A 24,272-nucleotide genomic window follows, 5' to 3' on the forward strand; every position below is an offset into this window, starting at 1 on the left:
AAAAAATATATAAATACAGGGGATACTTTTTTAAAAAAAAATATATATAATATAAAAAGACAAAAAATATAAAAAATGACAATGTATTTTAAGTATGATAAAAGGTGGGAGAATGTAGTATGTCAGTGAAGCAAACTGGCCAGACTAAAACCAATGTACTATGTAAGATACTGACTGTAATCTAAAATCAAGATCACTAAAAAAAAATTTGATAGCAGGGTACTCAGTAACAAATTGAAAAAACAAGGAATAAGAGAAATCAGCTTAACTTGGAGCAATGCGGTGAGGAGCAGGTGACCGAAGTTTATCCCAACATGTTTCGTCCAACAGGACTTCGTCAGGGGTGAGGGACTGAATGACTAAGGCTGTATTTATGACAGGGATAGAGACAAGGGTGCCGCCCCCCTCGTTAGCAATGCTTAATTGGACCGAGTATGAGTTAAGCACAAAACAAGAATTAAATATATGTGGTACATGCTAATAGATGCATCTAGTGGCCCCACTTATAGGTTTCCAAAAACGAGTTGTGTAAAGTCAGATAACTTAGTAGTATGGTTTGGAGTGTGTCAGCTCCGTTTAGAAGGAGCGTGACATCACATCCGCCCCACTTCCGCCACACATCCGGCGTCAGCATAGCGCTACTGCGCCTGTGCGCCTGGTTCTTCTGGCGTTATGATGATATTTCAGTCTGTGTCCTATGAGTCCTTGTGCGCACAAGGACTCATAGGACACAGACTGAAATATCATCATAACGCCAGAAGAACCAGGCGCACAGGCGCAGTAGCGCTATGCTGACGCCGGATGTGTGGCGGAAGTGGGGCGGATGTGATGTCACGCTCCTTCTAAACGGAGCTGACACACTCCAAACCATACTACTAAGTTATCTGACTTTACACAACTCGTTTTTGGAAACCTATAAGTGGGGCCACTAGATGCATCTATTAGCATGTACCACATATATTTAATTCTTGTTTTGTGCTTAACTCATACTCGGTCCAATTAAGCATTGCTAACGAGGGGGGCGGCACCCTTGTCTCTATCCCTGTCATAAATACAGCCTTAGTCATTCAGTCCCTCACCCCTGACGAAGTCCTGTTGGACGAAACATGTTGGGATAAACTTCGGTCACCTGCTCCTCACCGCATTGCTCCAAGTTAAGCTGATTTCTCTTATTCCTTGTTTTTTCAATTTGTTACTGAGTACCCTGCTATCAAAATTTTTTTTAGTGATCTTGATTTTAGATTACAGTCAGTATCTTACATAGTACATTGGTTTTAGTCTGGCCAGTTTGCTTCACTGACATACTACATTCTCCCACCTTTTATCATACTTAAAATACATTGTCATTTTTTATATTTTTTGTCTTTTTATATTATATATATTTTTTTTTAAAAAAGTATCCCCTGTATTTATATATTTTTTATCTTACCTCTCTGTGATAAATAAATTGTTCATTTTTTATTACAATTATTGTCCCATGTATACTTAATACGTGCAAGTAAGTCGCTATTCTAGTCCAAACCAATTTTTTCCCATATATATATATATATATATATATATATATATATATATGGGTAGCGATGTAAAAAGATGTTGGCGACTAATATATATATATATATATATATATATATAAAAGCCAAAAATTGGTTCCTCAGTTCGAGTAGCTTATTGACATTAGAAGGTGCTGCTTCGGGTCATATTTATGGCACAAAAAGATAAAGGTGATATACTGTATACCTTGATAAAAACTTTGAAGAATTGACATATGTTGGTGTATTCTGGAGGAGCTGTTGTCACAGAGGATGCTGGGATATTACTAGTAGGAAGGCAGTATTGCTCCAGGAGTAGCAGGAACAACCCTTATAGGAGTCATTGTGTCATAAGTGTCATTGTGTCACTTTACCTGTGGTTTTGATTATTTGGATTCATTTGTATATTTATTTATTCATTTGTATGCCACTTGTTTATTCACAATTAAATGTGATGGTATTATGCTTTGGCATGTTCCCTTTTCTGATTTTTTGGGAGTTACTGGGACAGTAATTTCTTTATATGTGTTGAATCATAACATGGAAAATATGAGAGGGACGCCCAGCATTGGAGTAGGCATACTGTCCATATTAAGGACTATTCTTGAAACTTTGCAAATTAAGCCTGGTAAAGTGACAAAGTAGTGATGAAGCGGTGATAAAGTGGAGGGTGATAAACTACCAGACAATCAACTCCTGACTGTCCTTTTTCAAACACATCTGGTTGACTTCCACTTTATCCCTTTACCAGGCTGAAGACATGTGCCCCTTTGTGCAGTATGAATTTATTCTTATCTATTGTAAATGAACAGTAGTGATTTAGCGTTGGAGCACTTGCTACAGTATATATTATTTAAATAGATTAAAATAACAATGTTAGCCATTCGAATCTGAAGGATGTCGAGGAACACCTAAAAAATAATATGCTTACACTAATCTCCATATGAGTAAAAAATATAAAATAAAATATTTTCATCTAAGCTGATATACCTTGAATCTAAACCATTAGACGTTTAATTTAATGGGACAGTCATGATTCAGAGCTGCATTGAAAATCTGATATTCACAGCAACCATGCAACCAAATTTCATACAAAGATCAATCAAACTGACTCTAAATCAAAGTCTGATTATGGTCTACAGGAGGTCTGATTTCTGAACTTATTTTACAATCAAATGGATTGAGTTATTTAGAGTCTAAAGTCTTGTAAATATAGATGCTAAAAAAGCATAAATTGTGTATAGTTCTTGTGGTGGTTTCACTGTGAACATTGGTTATCTATGTAAGCAAGGTAAAGATACGTGTAGTGTTATCATATTCACTTACAGTAGCAAATAACCATATACAGTGCAGTAGTGGGGGAGGGGTGAAAGTGAGCCACCACCCAGGTCCTAAGGTCTAGAAAATTGCACCATCTACTAGTACAACCTTCAGACATTGCAGATTGTCAGTTAATTCTTGATTATAATACATTACCTCCTTGCTACAGATCACACAAAATATACATGTCTACATATATACATACATATATGTCCTCATACATCTTTGTTGCAATCATGACAATCTGACACTCTTGGCACTCCAGGTTGCATAAGAATCTTCTAGGCATCTGGGCATCCTTTTCGACAAAACGTACCTTAGTTGCAACACAATATGACTAAAACTCACAAGGAGACTGTGCTGATTAATTGATACAGTATATGATACTTGTGTACAATTAAATCTTTGAACCTGTATACAAAGTGTTACAATGCATTTTCCCAATACAAATTCTGTTCTGCCCTGTATACAGACTCAGTCACAGACATTTTACAAGTGTCATATGTCAAATTAAGTTTTCATGTACACTAGTCAGATTACATTGCGACTAAGATGCATTAAAAGATGCCCAACGTTAGCAGAGTTGCACAGAACCTGGCAGCTCACTCACACCCAAGGGCATAACTACCATAGGTGCAGGGGGTGCAGATGCTATGGGGCCCAGAGCTGAAGGGGGCCATATTTTCTGTCTAAGTAACATGTTTTATGTACATTTATCACCAACAGGCCTTTACAAACTTTTTTTTATGGGGCCTACAAATATAGAGTTACGACCCTGCTCACACCAGATATCTTGTGCTGCATGAAGTATTAAAGCTAGATGTATGAGGATATATCTGTATTTATAAGTGATAGATAGATAGACAGACAGACAGACCATAGAAGTTTAAATTACAGTCTTTAACTCCAGGTTTTTGGTGTTTTACACTTTACAAAAATAAAATCTAAATGAGCCTATAAACATATTTTTAGTGGGTAGAAAATACCTCCTAGATTTTTTCCACCCACAACACCAAGTGGAAGTGACAACCAGTTGTAAAGAAAATAAAGATGGCTAATATATGCTAGCAATGTATACTGCAATTTGTATACTGCCTAGGAGCCATTATTTTCACATACATTGGGAGTGTTCACATTGATTAGCCAAACTAGTGATGTCTACGCTGGAGAAGAGACGATTAAGGGAAGACATGCTTAACATGTACAAATACATCAGAGGGCAATATTCTGAACTATCGGGCAACCTCTTTCCTTTGAGGATGGAGACTATCACCCGTGGGCATAGGTGCGTACATTGAGAGTTAGGGGTGCACAGGCACCCCCTAATGCTTTGCCCACCCTTTGAATGAAGCGCCCAATGAGTTATGTATGTTTTGCATTGTTAATTGTACTAGACCATTGTCATATTACTACATACTTGTGTCATACATACTGTATATGTTTATCACTTTATTTGCATGTACTGTTACACAGAGTAATTAGATGATTAAAACTGAAACAGGCAGGAGATTATGATGTGACTGAGAGAGGTTTTATATTGTAGCGAGTGATAATAGATGATGGTAGACATGTCTGATTGGTGTTAGACACACCCAAAGGGCAATGTTAGACATGACCATTAGGTGCTGCTGGGCACACCCCTTTGACTGTGCACCCCCTAATAAAATGTGCTGCAGTTGCCTATGCCCATGGCCATGCATTCAGACTAGAGGAGAGAAGATTCAGTACCCTAAAAAGCAAAGGCTTTTACAACCAGAGCAGTAAAGGTACAGTATGGAACTCTCTTCCAGAAGAAGTGGTAATGGCAGACAAATTAAACACATTTAAAATAAGGTTAAACAATCATTTATTGGAAAAAAAAATCAGGGGTACAACCCATAACCATTATTTAGTCAGTGCTAAGTGTATATATCAAATAAGGGATGATAAATCTAGGTCAAAGGTTGAACTTGATTGACATTCACCTTTTTTCAACCTTAACTACTATGTTGCTACAATTTACAGTACTGCACATCACTGCACATTGCATTGCACACTGCACATCATTGCTATGCAGCTGTATGCATACCTACATTATATTCCCTGTTATTGCAGAATTAGCTAATCTGTCAACAATTTCTTTAATAGGTTTAAACCCCAAAAAATGGAGCACAGAAATACCGCCTTTTACTTCTTTATCTCAGACATATGTGGTGAACATGTGTGCATATATATATATATATATGTGTGTGTGTGTGTGTGTGTGTGTGTGTGTGTGTGTGTGAGTGCATGTTTGTTTGTATTTTACATTAAGCTGCTGTTCTTTAAAAGAATAAATATCCCATTGTTGAGTTAGGATGTGTAATTTTGGCTGGCGTCTGTAATATGCATGGCAGCTATAGTATTCCAAATTACTTTGTAGATTGTAAAACATTTTAATGGGCCATCATGAGAAATATCATGCTAAAAATGGAGGCAGGAAGCCTTGGAATCTCTGTAAAGCATCTGAAAAGAACTCTCATGCCAGTATATTAAAATGTACCTCCAGCTGCAAAATAATCAATTATTCAAGCTGCAAGCAATGTAAAACCTCTTTCACACTGTGCTACAATTCTGCTACAATATAATGTTATATGTTTTCATAAGATGCTGCTTCCTCTTCATCTGGTGTTCGTGTATCCATTATTTACATATGTATAAAATAATCGTTAGTTATGTCAGTATGTGGATACATTTTATAGTGGCAGACATTTAGCAATAAAGAACACATTTTATTTAACTTGTTGATTAGGAAGCCTGTGAGATCCTTGTGCAGTCATACAGTACATTGCAATCTGCAATACTGTAACTATAAGGTTACTTATTGACTTAAACTGGGTTGACCTTATGCTGCCATGCAGAAAATGCAAGAAAGTATACACTACTTCTAGACCTTTAGGAAAGTGTTCGTTCTTTGAGTTATAAAAAAATCAGTAAAGCCGCTAAAATAACTAGCAATCAGGAGCAGTGATTTCATAGGGGCCAATTTGTTGCTACTGTATACTGTAGATGCAGCCAACAATATCCCAAAGAAATCCATGTTATCTTGAGCTATCTTCTTCTAATCACGCCTAATACTGCAGCCTCTCAAATTGTTACGGGGATAACTATCGTATAGAATGAGATATCACTTTTGAACAACGCTGACTTTGGCTTTGCTTTCGGCTAAAATGTGCATGTAACCTGTCAAGCTTGTACTGTCTATGTACAGTCAGCCAAGGCAAAAATACCACGTACTTGCAGTGAATACAACCTGGTAACATCCTATCCTGTTCACAGTGGTGATATAACCACTGTTATATCTGTCTCTTTGTATCGCCTATTTCTGTATTATGTGACTATATGGCCATTGTATTGTAATTTGCATGATCTACATAGGTACTATGGGGTAGCTACATCGTTCTATCCTCCCACACTCAATGCAGTGCTTGCTTTGCACACTGAGTATATACAGTAATTCATGTATTACTATACAATATGTCAACCTGCGTGCTGATTTTTTAGCACTGTAAAGACGTCATGGGCCAAATGTAATAGGGGGTGTGAGAATCAGAAAGTGAGAGATTTTAAAAGAGTTTTCCCATTTTTTTAAGCAGAAATCATCAATTACATAGCAAAATCAACCTGTTTTTCAGTGTAAATAATTGCCTCTTTAAAAAAAAAAAAAAGGGAGAAAACTCTAATTTCCATTTGACCCTATGTGTATATTGTGAATAGTAATTTAAACGCGACTATTGTTGTTGAACCCATTCTTTTTTGTAGTAAATTAGTAGCTACGCGTGATTGGACAATATGTACTACACCTTTCACATTGATAAAGTGAAAAGAGAGAAAGTACCAGCCAATCAGCACACAACTGTGATGTTACAGATTTTGTTTGAAAAATGACATTTAGAAGCCAATTGGTTTATCTCTCTTCAGGGCTTGGTACTCTACATATACTCTGATGTTTGGAAGTTATTAGAGATTTATTCAGACCACTCACACAACATCACAAGAGAACATTATTGGAGATGATGCAGATGATTTGGTTGATTACTAAGGTTGATTCACTAAGGCTCACTAAGCAGTGAAGATTCGCTGCTTCACAAGCCCTCTAACGCCACCCACCAAGCAAGCGAATGTTTACCCTCACTGCCCTGCAAACATCACTGCTGCAATAAATATGGATGTTTAGTATAAAATCCATTCACATGGGAGCGTATGGGGCAAAAATCATTCAATGGTTGGCGAACGTAGAATGATTTTTCCCCTGTTCGCAAATATAAGCCAGTCTTGACGGACCTACAGTATATTTCTGGAGAATGGGCAGGCAGCTGAGGTCCTGTGACATCAGCGACTGTGCAAGTCATTGCAAGCATCCGCACAGCGGCTCTGCACATGTATATATTAGCATGTGCAGAGCCAAAACCTCACTGGATCGACTACGTCAGGTACTGAATCGACTACGTCGGGTACTGAATCAGGCCCTTAGATTATTACAGATAATTTTACAGAAAGATCCTTTGAAGGTGCAATTTTTTGAGATTCGAGTTATTCAGATGCCAAAGTTAAAGTGATGGAATGCAAAATAAATTACTTTGGGCACTTTGCGCAAAACCCATTTTCCACATGCGTGAACAGGTCCTGCGATGTTGCACGCATTCCCGCATCAGTCAGTAATTTTGGGGACAAGGAGGAGCAGCAATGGTCTCCATTTGTGAAAACAGAGGTGAGTCACTGCCATTTGGTGGAGAAGGCGAGAGGTTAGGACTCTCTGTGGTTGCATGAAGATTTCCTGGCCTTTGCAACAGGCAACTTACATTGCACAATATGCATTGCACAATTCTGCTCCTGAGGAAGCTGGGAGGTTAATCCCAGGGAAACACGTTGAGCTCCATACTGGACATTAACTCTAACCATCACTACAAGGCTATTTATGGACCACGGACAATACCAACCCACTTGCTCCGCCTAATCTCCAAACAGTAATTTATCTGGAAGAAACCATCCGAGGCAGCTCCAGACTCATTCCAGTCATCCAGGTTTACCATTACCCTGTCAGAGGAATCCTAATTCCACCTATGGACTCTGTGTTGGGACTTATTGGCCACCTGAGAATCATCTGCTGCTATACTGGGAGACAATTGCATTGATGTCCGATTGGTAACATACCCATATAAAATACAGTATGTCTATGTAAGTGATGTTCAAAAACTGAGCTGATGAATGTCCTTTTATCTTAATTGTACATTTTAATTTTATGTTCTTATTTATATGGAATTCCATGAATTTAAAATACAGCTAATTTTATTATTAATAAATATATTGTAAAAGATACCGTTCTATTACAGGTTTTTTTCCACAGCCTGCGCTGGTACATACATTTACCATTGCACAATAGGTGCCTCAAGCTGCTAATGATGAGGGAGAAAATATAAAGATAAATAATTGAAATCAATTGCAAACTTTGGGGCTAATTTAAAGATAGGATCAAATAAAAAAAATGGGGCAAAATAATTGTGTGCTCAGACTTACCATCCTGCAATACAAGAGGGGCAATCCATTTATTTTTGGGGCATGCAAGTAATATATGAACAGCTTTTAAAGATAATCGACAAATAGTTGTCAGTTTTATTTTTACAATGAAACTTAGACTTAAGCTTAGATGTCCCCTTTCTCTACGTCTAAATCAAAGTCTAATATTTTATATGCAAATTAGTAATGTTTCCCATTTAAAATGATTGGTGTTTTAAATTTTGTTGTCAATAGAGTCATAGCCCTAAGTTTCTCAGCACAATTTATTTTTTTACTTGCTCAAAACTACTCATGATCCCATTAAGGATATAAGTGTTCAATCCCAGCCACGGCTGTGTTGCATTTGTATTTAAGGGATGATTCTAATTCATTCGGTTGGGGACGAATTTGGCCCCTTTATGATGTTTGGGGGTCTCTGCATGCGCAAGCGCATGCAGATCCTTAATGGGATCATGAGTAGTTTTGAGCATGTAAAAAAATAAATTGTGCTGAGAAACTTAGGGCTATGACTCTATTGACATCCTATGGAATGCCCTTCCATGCACAATTAGACTCTCCGCTAGCCTCCAAACTTTCAAGCGTTCCCTGAAAACTCACCTCTTCAGGCAAGCCTATCATATTTAAGTTCTACACGCATAACCCTCTGAGGCACTTATGTATTATATAGCTTCCCTTCTGGACTTGTAACTTGTTGGGACTGCTATGCTATTACTGATGCCTGTCCTTGTGTTTCCCCCCTATATACCTAATAGATTGTAAGCTTGCAGCAGGGCCCTCTAACCACCAAGTCTGTCTGTTACCCAGTTTGTTTTATCACTGTCTACTATTGTAAAGCGCAACGGAATCTGCTGCGCTATATAAGAAACTGCAAATAAATAAATAAATATTCACACATGTACAAATCACGGCAATGAATGGCCTCGATTTGTACATGTGTGATTTTCTATCTATCTGATTGTTGGGTAGAGGTAGGGACATGGAGTGGGCGCTCCCATGGGTACACGGGTGGGTCGATGTCTGCCGGGGGTGGGTGGCTGACATCACTTGACATCCCTTCTTCAGCCAGTAGCATGCAAATAAAAGTCGGTTTCCACCGACTTCAATTTCTGAAGGCAAGATAAATCATTTGATGACCAGCGATCATCAAATTATTTCTCCTGCAGCGGAGGCATGCAAAGGGACTTAACATAGTAACATAGTAATTAAGCTAAAAAAGATGTTAGTCCATCGAGTTCAACCTATTTGACTTGTAACTACTGACTTGAGTAAGTCATATCTAATGCTGTGTACACACGGGGGCGATAGGGGCTATAATCGCCAGTAATTGCCAGTGATGGAAGTGTGCCCCGGCGATAAATCGCTGGGTGCGCGCTCCCGTTTTCTGCCCCAATGTAATCGCTGGACGCAGGAGCTTGCTCCTGCGACCAGCTAATTACCTCTGCGGCTCCCCCAGCAGAGGTTCCTTTTCATCAGCGACCATCTCTGGTCGCTGATGAAAAGGAGACACTGAGCAATATATTGCTCAGCAATATATTGCAAGCAATATATTGCTAGCAATATATCTCCCCCCGTGTGTACGCACCTTATAGGATTCCCTTAGTGGCCAAAAATGTATCCAGTTTTGATTTAAATTAATTAACAGTAGTTGCTACAACCACCCCCAATGAGTTCCAGGATCAGGCTTCAGAGTTCCAGAATCTTAATCTCAATATTTGCATAGGTTTCCTTCCCCGGTCCCAAAGCATTCCATCAAATTTCTGGCTGCTAAGCAAAATCTGTCCCGGTCTTTTATTATAAATATACAGTAGGTGACAAGCGCAAATGCGAAAAATTAGATCTTCTCTGTACATACATCTTTTCTTCACATTACTATACAGTATAGTGGTTTATAGTATAGTAGCAAAAAAGTGTACATTTGTTTTTAAAAGGGATAATGTTTGCATTTAAGGATCAATAGGACATATGTATTGAGATGTGGCTAAAGATATTTATATGCAGGGCTCTGCTACTGTATGCCCATTTTCATGGTAAAACAGGGCCAGTTATTACCCAAATGAACAAATATTTCCCAGTACACCAAACAGGCACAATTGAGCCTCAAGTACCTATGCAACTATCCAGACCTACTGTATGTGTTTTTTTTTTTGCTGAAAATGCATCAATTAGCCACACAAATTGGCTAGGATGCACCCGAGCTACTACATTTGATATGCAAACCTGGTATATACAGTATGTGTGCGATTGAGTCTGTGTACAGGACTGGCGACAAAAATCTTAGGGCCTGATACATTGATATCCCTGGTGCTCCCAACCACGCACACTGCATATTGAATGTATTTTGTCTTATTATTAATATTCACTATGCAATGTAATACGGGGACCAGCATTTTGTGTTGTGCTGTTCGGTGTGTTGCAAGATGTCATTCAACTCATAAGTATGAGTAGCCAGACAGGTGTCCAGACCAAGGTGGGTAACTGGAATGGGTTCCAAGTAAGTTCCTTTCCAGGAATCCAGGTGTGCAGGCAGGCAGCTGGCACCTTTAAAATCATTGCTAGGGCTGCAGTCCTTGAACCCTCAGAGCCCTGGGGCCCCTCACAAGGCTGGGGCCTGGCACGAGGGTCCCCTTTGACCCCCCATGTCGCCTGCCCTGTCTGTGGCTACCACATTTTAGCACTTAATATATAGAATCAGCGACTCAGTTGCACACATATATACAGTAAGTGTTGCATAAAAATGTATCAGTACAGTCTGTTGATGTGCCTTGGTCATATGACAGTATGACTAAAGTGCATTTTCACATAACAAAAAGAGGCAAAAAAGATGTCCAATGCTGGCAGGGGCTGTTTGGCGTGACTGCAGCAGTAATGTATGAGGACACATCTGTATAAAAAACTAATTTCCCAAAGAGGAAGAGTGTCATCTCACCTGGTGAATTACACTGTACCTCTTTTGGCTTATTTGACAAGCTGCATATTCCAACAGCAAGGGACTGTGCATTGCATGTGTCAATGACAGCTGGAGATGTCAAAATCGAGAGCTGCAGTTGCCAATCCATAATTTGCCAAACCAGATAGGTTTACAATCAAGGTCTAGCAGCACCGATACTGATAGGGGAGCATAGCGCCCCCATCATTCTGAACACTTCCCTGTATTATTATTACATAAACAGTTACCATAAATACATATAACAGACCTTAATACATCTCCCCTAAAATATGCTTCAGGTTACTTAAACAGTTTGAAGAACAGCTGTGATATGAATTACATATAATGTTAAGGGTTAAAAGGGTCACAAGCAATAAATCAATGGTGGATCTTGCACTGGATCATATGGTGAAAATAGTTTGGTAGATCAGACCAAAATTAAGTAAAAGGTCAAATCAGTACCCAGGGATTAAACCCTGCAACCAGGTAAACAAGATACCTTAGTTAATAAAGTGATACCATTGGTCAAACAATACACCAACCATAGTAAGGGGACTAATAAGGAAGTTAAAAGATAACGGCCAATAGTTAATTCAGATAGAGAAATCTCAGCATTGTACCAAACAGATTATGCCATCACATACTCTTAAAAGACATGTTGCTTAAATTGGACATCACTGACTTCAATAAGAGAAAACCCAATGAACAATTTATAATGAAAAAGCAAGATGTTGTTCATTAATAATTAATGACATAACTCATCCCCACACATGTAAAAAATATGCCATAAAAAATTCTCTTGTTTCTCTCGATATGTAATTACAATTTTGTCTTGCCCCTTTGGCTTGTACTATGTGGGCAAGACAGAATGTCAGTTTAAGGAAAGGATGGCAAACCACCGGTCTGCCATTGGGACAACCATACAGTCTGGTACTAGCGACCAGCCGCTGGCATGACACTGTGTCCTGTTGGCACATAATGTAGCAAGCATACGATCTAAAATAATTGAACATGTGCCTACCATGAGAAGAAGGAGTGGCAGTCATGGACAAAAACTTCTACAACTAGAGAGTCGTTGGATATTTAAATGAGATACTATTTCACTGAGAGGACTAAATGAGTATATGGGTCAGCATAATGTTGTATGATCATAATAGTTGAAATATAGGAATATTGAATAATAAGGCACATGGATTCACTCATTATGGCATGATTTGGTCACGTAATGATTAATCATGGAGCAGAATTAAATATGCTAATAAAATAATATAATGAAAAATGAAAAATACTGCCTAATCAGGGTATATGCCAAAAAATACAGGAGGTTTATTATCTAACAAGAGCATTAACTTGATGTTTTGAATGTGTTTTTTTAAATAGATTTTGTATATGTATTGTTAATGTATTTCATGTATTTTGTAAATAGAATACTATATACTGATAATACTAATAATACTGTATGTATTATTAAAAGTCACAAGTGGATTGCTCACCTCAAATAACAGCACTTAAATCTGGGACAGAATAGGAGCTGAGAGAGTGGAGCATCGCAGGTGTACTTCAATTTTGATAATTAAAGGGCATGTATAATGGTATATAAGAGGGTTAGAGCACAATTCATGTTTATCCCTGATGACAGAATGTGACCCGAAACATGTGCAGGATTTCCAATCAATAAAGATATTTTTTGGAAAAGACTTCAGAGTTCTGCCTGAAGATTTTACTTCTCTATGAGGTTTTGCTCACTGATGGATGGCTCCAGAGCAATTATATTTGAGAAATGGAGTGCTGGGTCTCACCTATAACTAATGTATAATATTAGGTATAAAATATAGTTTTCTGAATATTCTAAGTATGTGTTGAAAATGAAATCAATAAACAGTTTTTTTGATAATAAATAGGCACAAGGTACCACATTCTTTTATAAACGTCGGTACTTGTTTCCTAGCATGGCGCCTATCGCATTGTATACCATAAGACTAAATAAGGCATACAATGGTATGCGATGAGACGCGATGTACAATAAAAAATTGTATGGCATTGCATGCCATACAATGGCATACAATGCGATGGTATGCGATTTTTTATTGAACAAGCACCCTGATGGGTTCTTACAATGTTAAATGCCCCCCCCACTATCAACGCCAACCCGAGCGCAGCGAGCCCGCAAGGGGACGCGGAATACATGTAAAGTAATACGCGTCCCCTCGCAGGGTTTGCTGCGCTAACCACGCTTCGGGATCGGTGGCTCACTGCGCTCTCCACACCATCTAAAATCAACTCCACGCCGACGTGGATAGTGGGGGTATGAAAAGGTCAGAGGACGCGTACCGCTGCCCCTCGTGGGCTCGCTACGCTTGGGGTTCGCGTTGATAGTGGGGGTGCATTTAACATTGTAAGCACCCATTAGGGTGCTTATACAATTAAAAATCGTATTGGGGGTGCATTTAACATTGTAAGCACCCATTAGCGTGCTTATACAATTAAAAATCGCATCGCATCGTATGATGCCATAAGATGGAAATCTTGGGTGCCGTGCTAGGAAACAAGTACCTAAACTTCACAGAATTTGGAGACAACTTGCAATACACTTACAGTATAACCCAAATAGACAGTGTGATATTTCCCATTAGGCATGTGAGGCACATGACTAGGGTGGAAATTGATTGGGTTGTAACACTTAGATGATTACAATATGTCCGTACTGTGAGCCTGAAAAGTTCCAGTAACTGTAAAACAATGTGTTATATGACATCTTGAATGGATTGTAAATGGGTAGGATATGCATCTACTGCCCTTTTAGCTGTCCTACTTAATAAATATGTGACCATAATTAAAATTAAAAAGGTCCTCGTAAGTGTTTTTTTTATTATTATTCTATTAAATTTGGCAAACTCAAACGGCAGCTTATTTTATCAATTTATGAAATTAATAAAATTACTTTGCCATGGGGTGCCCTCACCCATAAATTTTCCCCTCTAAAAGCAGAACAGGATAATTAGTCCCTAACAGTACTACAAGCTTATGTTTGAAAGATCAGTAGAAAAAAGGCAATTGGCTATACTGTATTGGTTACAGCAAATTTCAATGCCATAAAGTGATGCTATAATAATGTGATTGCTTAAAGTGATGATATATGATATTGTATACTTACTGTAGGTGCTAAGGTGACCCAAGGATAATATTATATAGCCCCTAAAATTCCAATTAGTAGATGCAACAAGCTACTCCTCCATCAGGTATGGACTCTCTTTGGTATGTGTTTTAAGTGTTTTTTATTGTTTCCTTGTTTTGGGGTGATTGTTATGTTTTACAGTTGTTTTTAATAAAACATTTGTTACTCTGTTCCAGATTTGTTCAAGTAATTTATTGCACCCCATATTAACGTGCCATCTATTATTATCTTGGGGTCACTTTAGCACCTATGGATACCATATATCCTCACTGGCAATTCTTGAGACTGATGTTCTGTCTCACCTCTTGGTATCAGGGGCAGCTCTTGTTACCATATGTGCATATTTAGATATCTTCAGCACCTTTTTTCATCTAATAAGAATGTGATTGAAAAGTAAGAGGAAGCAAAAAAAAAGTATGTTGGAGACACTGTTCATTTCAAAATGGGAGTAGAGGTCTGACACTGTCCCTTCTAAAGACAATAAGTGGAGTAGTTGAACATAGCAACTAAGCATCATTTAACTATCCATTATCTAGTACAGCAGCTCTGTGGGTCCTGACCCCAAAGTGGGTCCCGACCTTCTCAGCACGGGGTCGTGACTCCATGTTGCTGACCATCAGGCTGATGACTTTTCTAATCTCAGTCAGTGATTCAAGGAGTCTTAAAAATCTGTTGAATTGTCTGTTATTTTAGACTCATCACAGAATGTTGTGCCTTCGCACTGCTTCCATGTATGTGCTGTCTGCTGACTGCACATGTGATGTGATGACCTTCTGCAGTAACTTGCCGGGGTCCCGTAATTATTTTTAGTGTCTGATGGGGTCCCAGAGCAAAATAGTTTGAGGACCCATCATCTAGTACATACAGTACTATAAACTCATAGACAGACTTCGATTGGTTGCTATTAGCATTATGCAGGTTTGTTTTACCTGGATTTACTTGGTTCTCACGGCGGGATCTCATTGGCTAGCCTGAACAAGTGAAAGCAAATAGTCAATCCAAAAAAATAAAAACTTGCGATAATTTGGTGATACTGTAAGAACCAATTAAATCCAAACCTGCATATCTCTAGTTGTTGTTAGGTGTAACACTATACTGTACATCTTCCCCAGGGCTGTTAAAAGAAGGATAGAAGGCAGAAATAATGATATACCGTATGACTGCTGTTAATACAATGTTGTTTTTGTTCATATTTTTACATTCTCTGCTACAAGTTTTGCTTAGCCCCCCCCCCTAACGTACAACAGATTGTACAAATTGTTAGTGAAAGCAAAACACATCTAGAGATGAAGGCAGCCGCTGAGCAGTGTAGAGTTTAATGTGCAAAATATCTTTTGTAAGTATATATATTTTAGACAGAACAATTCTTAGACTATGATTATTGATCAAATATATAACTGTACACTGAATATGGCACATGTAACATAAAGATAATGGTGGTCATCTGGTTATTTACTAACAAAGTTATTTTTTTTTTAATGCATGAAATCAGCAATTAAAATCCATTAATGGATGAGTAATAAAAGAAACTTCCTGACTGGATACTATTGGATGCACTGTTGAGCTGAGGCAATGCATGACTTTAGCCACAATGGTAATATTAAATAATAACGTGCTAATAACATTTAAAAAATTCCCTCCCATAAAAGTAAATATTAAAGTCTTTAACATAAGGATTTAACAAAATGGCTGTAAACATTCCTTCTTTTAATCTAATACAGTATACTCTGGAGTCTATCAAAAGCTATCGGCAACATTGTAACTATGTGGTTAGAAATGCTGCCTCTCTGCGCTGGGCTTGTAAATTAGGCCTAAGACTAGCTATATATAATACTACAAATCTCCTCATATATTTATACTGCAACCAAACACATGTCAGTAATTGTACAGTATAATAATAAAGGCAGTGGCGTAACTATATAGGGTGCAGGGGGTGCTATTGCTATGGGACCCGGCGGCTTGGGGGCTCCCTGCACCCTCTAAAGAAAATTTCTGCAATTAACGCTGCTCCTGTTGCTTATTTTCTGGGAGGCGGGAGGAGGTGAAATCCCTTCTTCTATCGATTTCCAGCAGCTAGCAGCGGCTCTGATGGTGCGCAGCTGATGGACGAGCACTGATTGTGCTTTCACAGTCAGTCAGCTGCTCACCACCAGTGCCGCTAATAGCTGCAGGATTTGCTAGAAGATGCGGCCACCCCGCGCTACTTATCCTGGGACCGGAGCCGGTCATACACTTCTAGAGAAGGACAGGCACCACAAACAGTTCCTCTGGACAGCAGCTGCTCTGCTCCTGCACTGCGTCTCAGCTGCAGCTCCGCCTCACATAGCTACAGCCACATCTCATCGACACCAGCTCTGCTGAGGCGCACTGTGTGGAGCTGACTGTCCTGGTGAGCAGCTACCAAAAGGGGAATTGGTGCTGCTGTCAGCCCCACTGAAAGAACTATCCACCAAGGTGCGGGCTGGGCAAAGGGGTTGGTCAGTGTGGTAGGCTGTGTAAATCGAGGGGAATAGGGTGTGTGTGTTGGCAGGGGGTGTAGGGTATGGGGTTACAGTGGATTATTATCAGTTATGTGTGGTAATCAAGGGGGGTGTGGCTGTGTACTGCAGGATGGGGCTCCCAGGGGTGTGAGATGTTATGGTGTTTGTTTCTGCCCCCATGGTAAGAGTCCAGTGGAGTCCAGTTTAAGACTCATTCTATATCTCTCAGTGAGTGGAGGTCCTCATTCACTGTTGGCCTTGTCCATGCAAAATGCATTTATCATCCAGGCAATCAGGATGCCGGCAGTCACAAAACTAACGCCAGCATCCTGACTAGCGCCAAAAGACAAGTGCTGGAATGGCAACATCATGGATGGAAGTGCCAGCATTCCGACTACATAAGTATGTGGGCACCAGCAGCATTAGGCTGGAAAAAGGTGGTGGTGGGGGGGTAGGTTTAGGCACTAGTATGGGACTTAGGTTTAAACTCAGAGGAGGAAGCTACTTGGAAAAGCGGGGTGGTTAGGCTGCTAGATTAGGTTTGGCATGTACCTTGGTTCGTGGCAGCCTGCAGCTCACCCAAGGTGCATGAGAGCACAGAGCAGCGACAGTCCTGGGAGATCCCTACCTCTATAGCCCTGTGTGTGTGACACCCTGTACCCCCAACTGTACCCCTATATATGTGTGTCACCCTTTCTCGGTAGAATGGAGGCCCTTTCAAAAGTTTGCTACATTTATTCAGAGCCTAGCGAGCAGGTGAACGCTGCCTCTTTGAACACACCCCAAATCCCATTGCTACACTGCGAGCGGATGTCTATGCTTACACATCTGCTCAAAAGCACCCACACAGAGGAAATATCATTTGGCAGTTACCATTGAAGGATTTTTCCTCTTCATGAAGCAGAAGGTTAGCCCTGGACTTACTTTTCGGCTGCATGGTGTTTTCCAAATTGGGGGCGGGCACTAGCATCAGTCACCTGCCCCGAGCAGGCAAGGGAATGCCTGCATTCCTTGAGGCCCACCCAGCTTTCTATTGGAAACACCAGGTGTCCACCTTGGAAGGCCCTCTACCTGTTAATCAGGCAGCGAGCACCGCAGTGACTGAAAATATACTGTAGGTAGGAAGAATTATATTTTTGGGTTAAATAATGTAAAGCTTTTCTTATTGGTGTACTAAAGATAGAACCACCAGCAGCATAAATTCCTTGGTATGTACCAAATATTCACCCCAAAATTAGAATTTCGGAATAGGGTCTTTATCACCTACCACAGTGAATAAAATGTGTGCCATGCTTATATACTGTTTTATGTTTAGATATTTAGTTTAGCAAACCATCCCCAGTATAAATATGTCAAGCAAGTTCTTCCTTGAAAACGACTCTGACCTCTTTTCTAGATTAGGTGTGACCACTAGCAGCTCCAGATATGGGTCTGCAGCGCAGCCCGCAATTCAAATATTTGAGCCACACCAACTTACCCCCAATATGCTGCCAGACAATCTGCAAGCTGGTACGGCTCCCCTATAGGAATATTGGACTGTACTGCAGCTCCATATATGGAGCGTCCAATAGATGTGAGTTAGGCCTTGAAATAATAGTAAACAGTATGGTCAGACTGAGGCAAGGCTTGTAGGCAGGGTCAGATCAAGGTATTTTGGCAGTAAAATTGTTGCCAATCTCCCTCCCTGTTTGACTGACACATGCTCACACTCTGACCAGGACATCACAGCAGCAGCAGTGCACCAGAGCAGCAGACACTGGCAGCTCACAGTCATCGTCTCATGGTGTAGTGAAGTGAAATCCCTCAAGAAACTGACCCTGCACTGTCAAGCCTGCTGTCCCGCTAGTTGGAGGAGATACTTGGTGGCTGCTGATGAACAGGTAGGCCACCATAGGACATTGAAACAACAGTATGTGGGGGCCCCTAACGTATGGGGGCCCCAGGAAGGCTGCCACTGTCACCCATTCCTTTATCTGGCCCTGCTTGCAGGTGCAATCCCATCTCTAAAACATTAATGTAACATACTGATTGCAGCAAGAGAACTATAGATTTACTGCAAGGTCAGCACTTGACCACAAGCAGGAAAGAGAACATGTTGTCCTTGTTACATCCATTAGTCAGAACACACATAAAAGTCAAAAACATCACTGTGCACCAAGCATATGATAACACTACATGTAGGTGTACAGACACAAAGGGGGACATTTACTAAGATGTGATTTCTATTTAACAGGGGATGTTGCTATGGATAACCAATCAGAATCTACTTGTTATTTATTTAGCACCTTATAGAAGATAATAGATAGTACTTGATTGGTTGCCCACAGCAACATCCCATCTGTAATAGAACTCCCATTTTAGTAAATTTCCCCCAAAGAGAGGGAGATTTCTCAATGCTTGGAGTACGAAATTAAGTGGTGAGAAATACAATATAAATCAATTAGCTCCTGTCATTTTTAAACAGCCTGTACAATGACATAAGCTAATTGGTTAGTACTTTACCTCTCTCCAGTTTATCCCTCTACATGCTTTGAATGTTGGGCACCACTACTGTATGTATCATTTATCTGTAGTGCTTTTTTTGTTGAGGATGTTATTTTGCTGACAAGATTATTTATTCGTTCTTACGGAGCATATTATTTTGTATATGGTCTTTAAGACACTTATGTATAGTGCTATATACATTGCTAGGATTATGTAAATCAAATATATAATGTATTTAAAAACTTTTTTTCCCCATACTGTATATTAACTATACATTTAGAGACTAAAATCTTAGATTCAGCTGCTGGCAAATTTCGTTATTATTATTCACTAAAACCTTCAATGTAATGCTTTACTCTGATTATGCAGACCTCAGTATATTTTAGTCTTGGTGGACTATTATTTTGCGTACCATACCTTTCAAAGTCTATGCAATATGTATAGATCATTGGTTAATTCATAAGATTTTCATATATTTGAATATAATGAATTTTTTGATATATAACCTTATATCTCAGGCAATATCTCCGTTTAAATTTTCCAGCCTACTTAAACCAAAGACAGGTGTGATATTGAAAACTATTTTTAATATTTTTTTATTTCCATAAATATGAATACATTAATAGTATATTTTTAATTAAATAAATGGTATTATACATTAGGATTACATAGAGGCCAATTACAAATGTATCAGTATCAATGTACTCTACAATAAAAATGAGTTGGTGTGAGAAAATCCAGTAACTCTAGAGTTCAAAAATAATATTGACGGTAGTTCCATACTTCAGTTTTTATCACTGTAGGAACCAACTTTTTTCATGTCGAGATGGAAAAGTGCACCAACTGCAACAAATCTGTTGTATGCTCTAATTGGGTTGTTGCCTTTCACATTTCTGAATCAAGAATAAACATTCATGTAATTTAAGATACACATGTATTATGTACACCTAACATGTGCATATTGTGTTGGTACCGTATGTATTAATACAAAATAGTTGTAAGAAATGTTTTCCTGAAAACTTATTTTTTTATATAAACAACTATAGTAAAGTATAAAAAGGAACTACAAATAAGAAGGCAGTTGACATATATGTAAAATAGAGATTTTGTGTAAGAAGGCCTCAAAGTCACATTATGTATTGCAGTTATTTCATTTTCTAAGAAATATATTTTAATCTATCAATATGTTTACTTCATCAAGCCTAAAATACTCTGGTACTATAGATTCAAATCAGAAGATAGAATTTTTTCATTTTTATGTAATCTGTATAGTCACTGAAACATGCAGACGTTTTTCATCCATTTTAATAGAATGTTTCCATTGCAGAGAAATCATTAATCATAAAGAGATTTACTGAGAACCAGGAGACGAAGCAGAATGTAAATGGAACAATTTGTAACATTATAAGCTGCATCTATATATAATGGAAATGTGACGTTATTGCATAATTCATTGGCATTAGGCCCTTAAGTGGCAATTTTGTCTTAGCAGATGGCTTTTCCAATGTTTCCCAATTGTGTTAGGGTTTCATATTTTGCCTTTCTATAATCAAAACTCATAATTTTTTATAGCAGTGCATCAGTTATTTAATTATTATTAAAAATAGTCCCAAATGTATAATTTATTTGAAATGCTAATTTTGCGTAAAACATTTTGCATTATATTTAGATAAATATTTATCTATATTCTACAGTCAAAACTTAAATAGTGTACCAGTGTACTTTTTTTCAGTCAATTTTGTTATTAAATAAAAACCATTGACAACCTCCATTTCTCCACTCCCATGTAATACATAGACGAAAATAATTTAGATAGCACACTACTTCCATACTCTCGTAACACTTTAACTTCTCCCAGTGGAATACTAAGGTTGAGGCCTTTATGGCCAGTCATGCTTAACTTTTGTACTTCTGACAAATAAAATGAAACATTTCTTCAAATTTCTTAGTATTTGATTAATAAATGAATATTAAGAAATGTCCATCCACAAAATCAGCACCCGGCAGAAGTTGAAGGTAATATATTCTGATGGATGTGGAAATGAGAGGCCACTGCAAAGGTTAGCTCTGTTAATTAAAGCAATCTTTTATCAGTCTATGTTAAAAGATGTTGAATATTTCTATTTTCCCTATGGTCGAAATACAGATGTTTCTGCTTTGTGGTACAGATGAGATAATTGCATTCAGTCTAATATCCTAAAATGTTCAAAATTCAAGAGTTATGTATTTCAAGTATCGAAATAGAATAAATAGGTATATATATTAATTTACAATGATTTGGACATGGTATATTTTATATATATATATATATATATATGTATATATATATATATATATATATATATATATATATATATATATATATATATACCGTGTCCAAATGAATGTGATAACTGTAAAGATAATTGGAATACTTTTTTGTCATGCAAGACTAAAACAAATGTTGCTTCTTTTTTACATATTATTTTGCATTAGTTGTCCAAATAACTTTTCGATTAGCTAAATTCAGTGTAAAATTAATGGCAATGTGTTCTTAGTATGAAGCTGATTTTGCTCAAGAGTGTAGAAATTCAATAAACGCTTATATTTGTGAAAGCAATGTCTTTATTTCTGGATATATTACTGGATGATGTTTTATACATAACTATTCCACATTATTAGCATTCCCTATAATTGACAGAACATATTTTATTCAAGTCTTGAGAATTAGCCTTGGTTTACAATTTACATTATTCATTGGTAAAACATTTCTCGCTCTAGCATTTTTCACGACAAGTGTTAAAAATATATTTTTTTGTAAATCTATCATGTATATTCATTTAAGTCTATAATATTTATATACATGTATAAGACCAAGAAAGTATTTACAGGAGCAAGATAACACACAGCTGGCAATTCTCAATCGTATCAAACCGTTTATTGTGCTACCCGTAGTGAAATTAATGGGTTACAATGTACTCACAAAGATTTCCAATCGTTTTTAGGAGACTGATTTGCAATCCATGGTTAAAACAACAGAAACAACATAGCATTGCTCATTAACCCCCTCTCTTCTAGTTGGAGTTCAAAATGGAGTTCTGCAGCACTTATTGCTGAACTGACACTTCCAAGGGAACATTTACTACATGTCAGGGAGAATGGAAGATTGGAATGACTGAGTGCTAAGGCAAAGGGTAATAAACGTAGTGCAGAGATTAGGCCCAAGGCAAAGATACAGGCCACAGAGCAGGGATCACTTTATTTCACTGAAGTCCCAAAGGATCCCGGCTAAAAGAATTTTAAGGCGTTGCCTTGGTGTATATCTGAGCCCATATATAATTCATCCACAATATCAGACTAGAACAAGAAACCTCAAAGCTCTTTTTTTTAATAGTTATCTGAAGAGAGAAATTTGGCAAACACAAATCACACCGAAGCAAAGAAAATGAAAAATAATAAAAAAAATAAAATAATAATCTATTTATCATTCAGCTGTAGTTTAAAGGGGAGAATACAACACACTGCCCATTTAATGGATCTATCAGCTGAAATAATAAGTTCAGTAAGCAGTTTGCAAGCAAGCATCTTAAATGCATGGAAAATAGATGAAATTGTGCTACCTTGGCAAAGACAGCAGTCGGTGGTTGCCACATGGTGCGTTGCAGCGTGCTTGTTGTAGATACTCTCCTCAACTACGCGTATTCTTAAGCAATAACAACGTAATCCGTATTATCCACCCAAGAATACCCGTCACCGAAGAGAGCCACAAAGCAGCAGCCGGCTGGACAATAAATCCATAGGCAGGGAAGAATCCAAACAGGTCCATAAACCAAGTCCAAAATGTCCTAGTGCCAGTCCTGAAAGAATAGCAGAGAGCCATGAAGTGTAATGCAATGAAGATGTGCATCTATACACACATACACACACCACAAGAGAGTTACGTGCAATGTACCTTGTCTCTCCTTATGTCTTCCTCTGTTCTTGCAAAATAACCCTCTGTTGTACGCCCCCCCAGCTCCAGGCAGTTCAATTGGCTGTCCAATGGACCTATAGATTCCTGCAAGAGAATTGCATGCATACTTAAGTATAGTCATACTGTGAAAGATCCAACAGAGTACTGAATGTATATCCCATATATTATGCCACACATTGTGTGATTAGGCATAAGAACTATTTATTGCTTCTTTCATTATATCAGTAATAATACATTCCTTTCTGTTATGCTGTTGATCCACATTTAAACTTTGTACTAATGTAGCTAATATATATATATATATATATATATATATATATATATATATATATATATATGCATTATGTGCTTAAATCTATAACTATGAATTATGAAAATCTATAACTATGAATTATGAAATCTACATGCATATACCATGTGGTGAGGTACATGATGTACAATATGGCAAAGCATTGTCTGTAGTTTCATATCAAAATGATAATTTTTGAAAAGGTCAGGATTACTGTAGCTGTGCTGAATGCAGAAGTGGATTATAGGATGTGTGAGGGTGTTATAAACCCAGATCATCACTAAAAATCTGTTTTCTCTTGATCAGCTTTTAAGATATATAGATTGTGTGGCTGTAGATATCCTGTATACTGTAGAACATCAGTAGGATTCCTTTGCAATTCTTGAATTTTAAAGAATGGGGGTTGAATACTGTGTCCATTTCCCCTTATTCTAATTCATGAATGTGGGTTTATTCAGCACACATGCTGAGTAGTGAGTGATCAGTATGAGATTATACACATGTGAAATATATTTTTATGAGCGGCTATATGTATACATACATATTAATATTTCCCCAGCATAAGCTGCACATATAAATATA

General features: G+C 38.0%; 1 long non-coding RNA gene across 3 annotated transcripts in view; it reads right to left on the reverse strand.

Moving 5' to 3' along the window:
* LOC146026413 (uncharacterized) overlaps positions 1-24,272 on the reverse strand; it is a 98,592-nt gene that overhangs the window by 72,350 nt on the left and 1,970 nt on the right. For all 3 annotated transcript variants that reach the window (XR_014454446.1, XR_014454445.1, XR_014454447.1), the window contains exons 2-3: positions 23,381-23,485; positions 23,049-23,285 (exon numbers count right to left, since the gene is read on the reverse strand). This is a non-coding gene — a long non-coding RNA (uncharacterized LOC146026413). The remainder of the gene's footprint in view (positions 1-23,048; positions 23,286-23,380; positions 23,486-24,272) is intronic.

The sequence above is a fragment of the Crinia signifera genome, chromosome 8, assembly GCF_055691185.1.
Source record: "Crinia signifera chromosome 8, ASM5569118v1, whole genome shotgun sequence".
Lineage (NCBI taxonomy): Eukaryota > Metazoa > Chordata > Amphibia > Anura > Myobatrachidae > Crinia > Crinia signifera.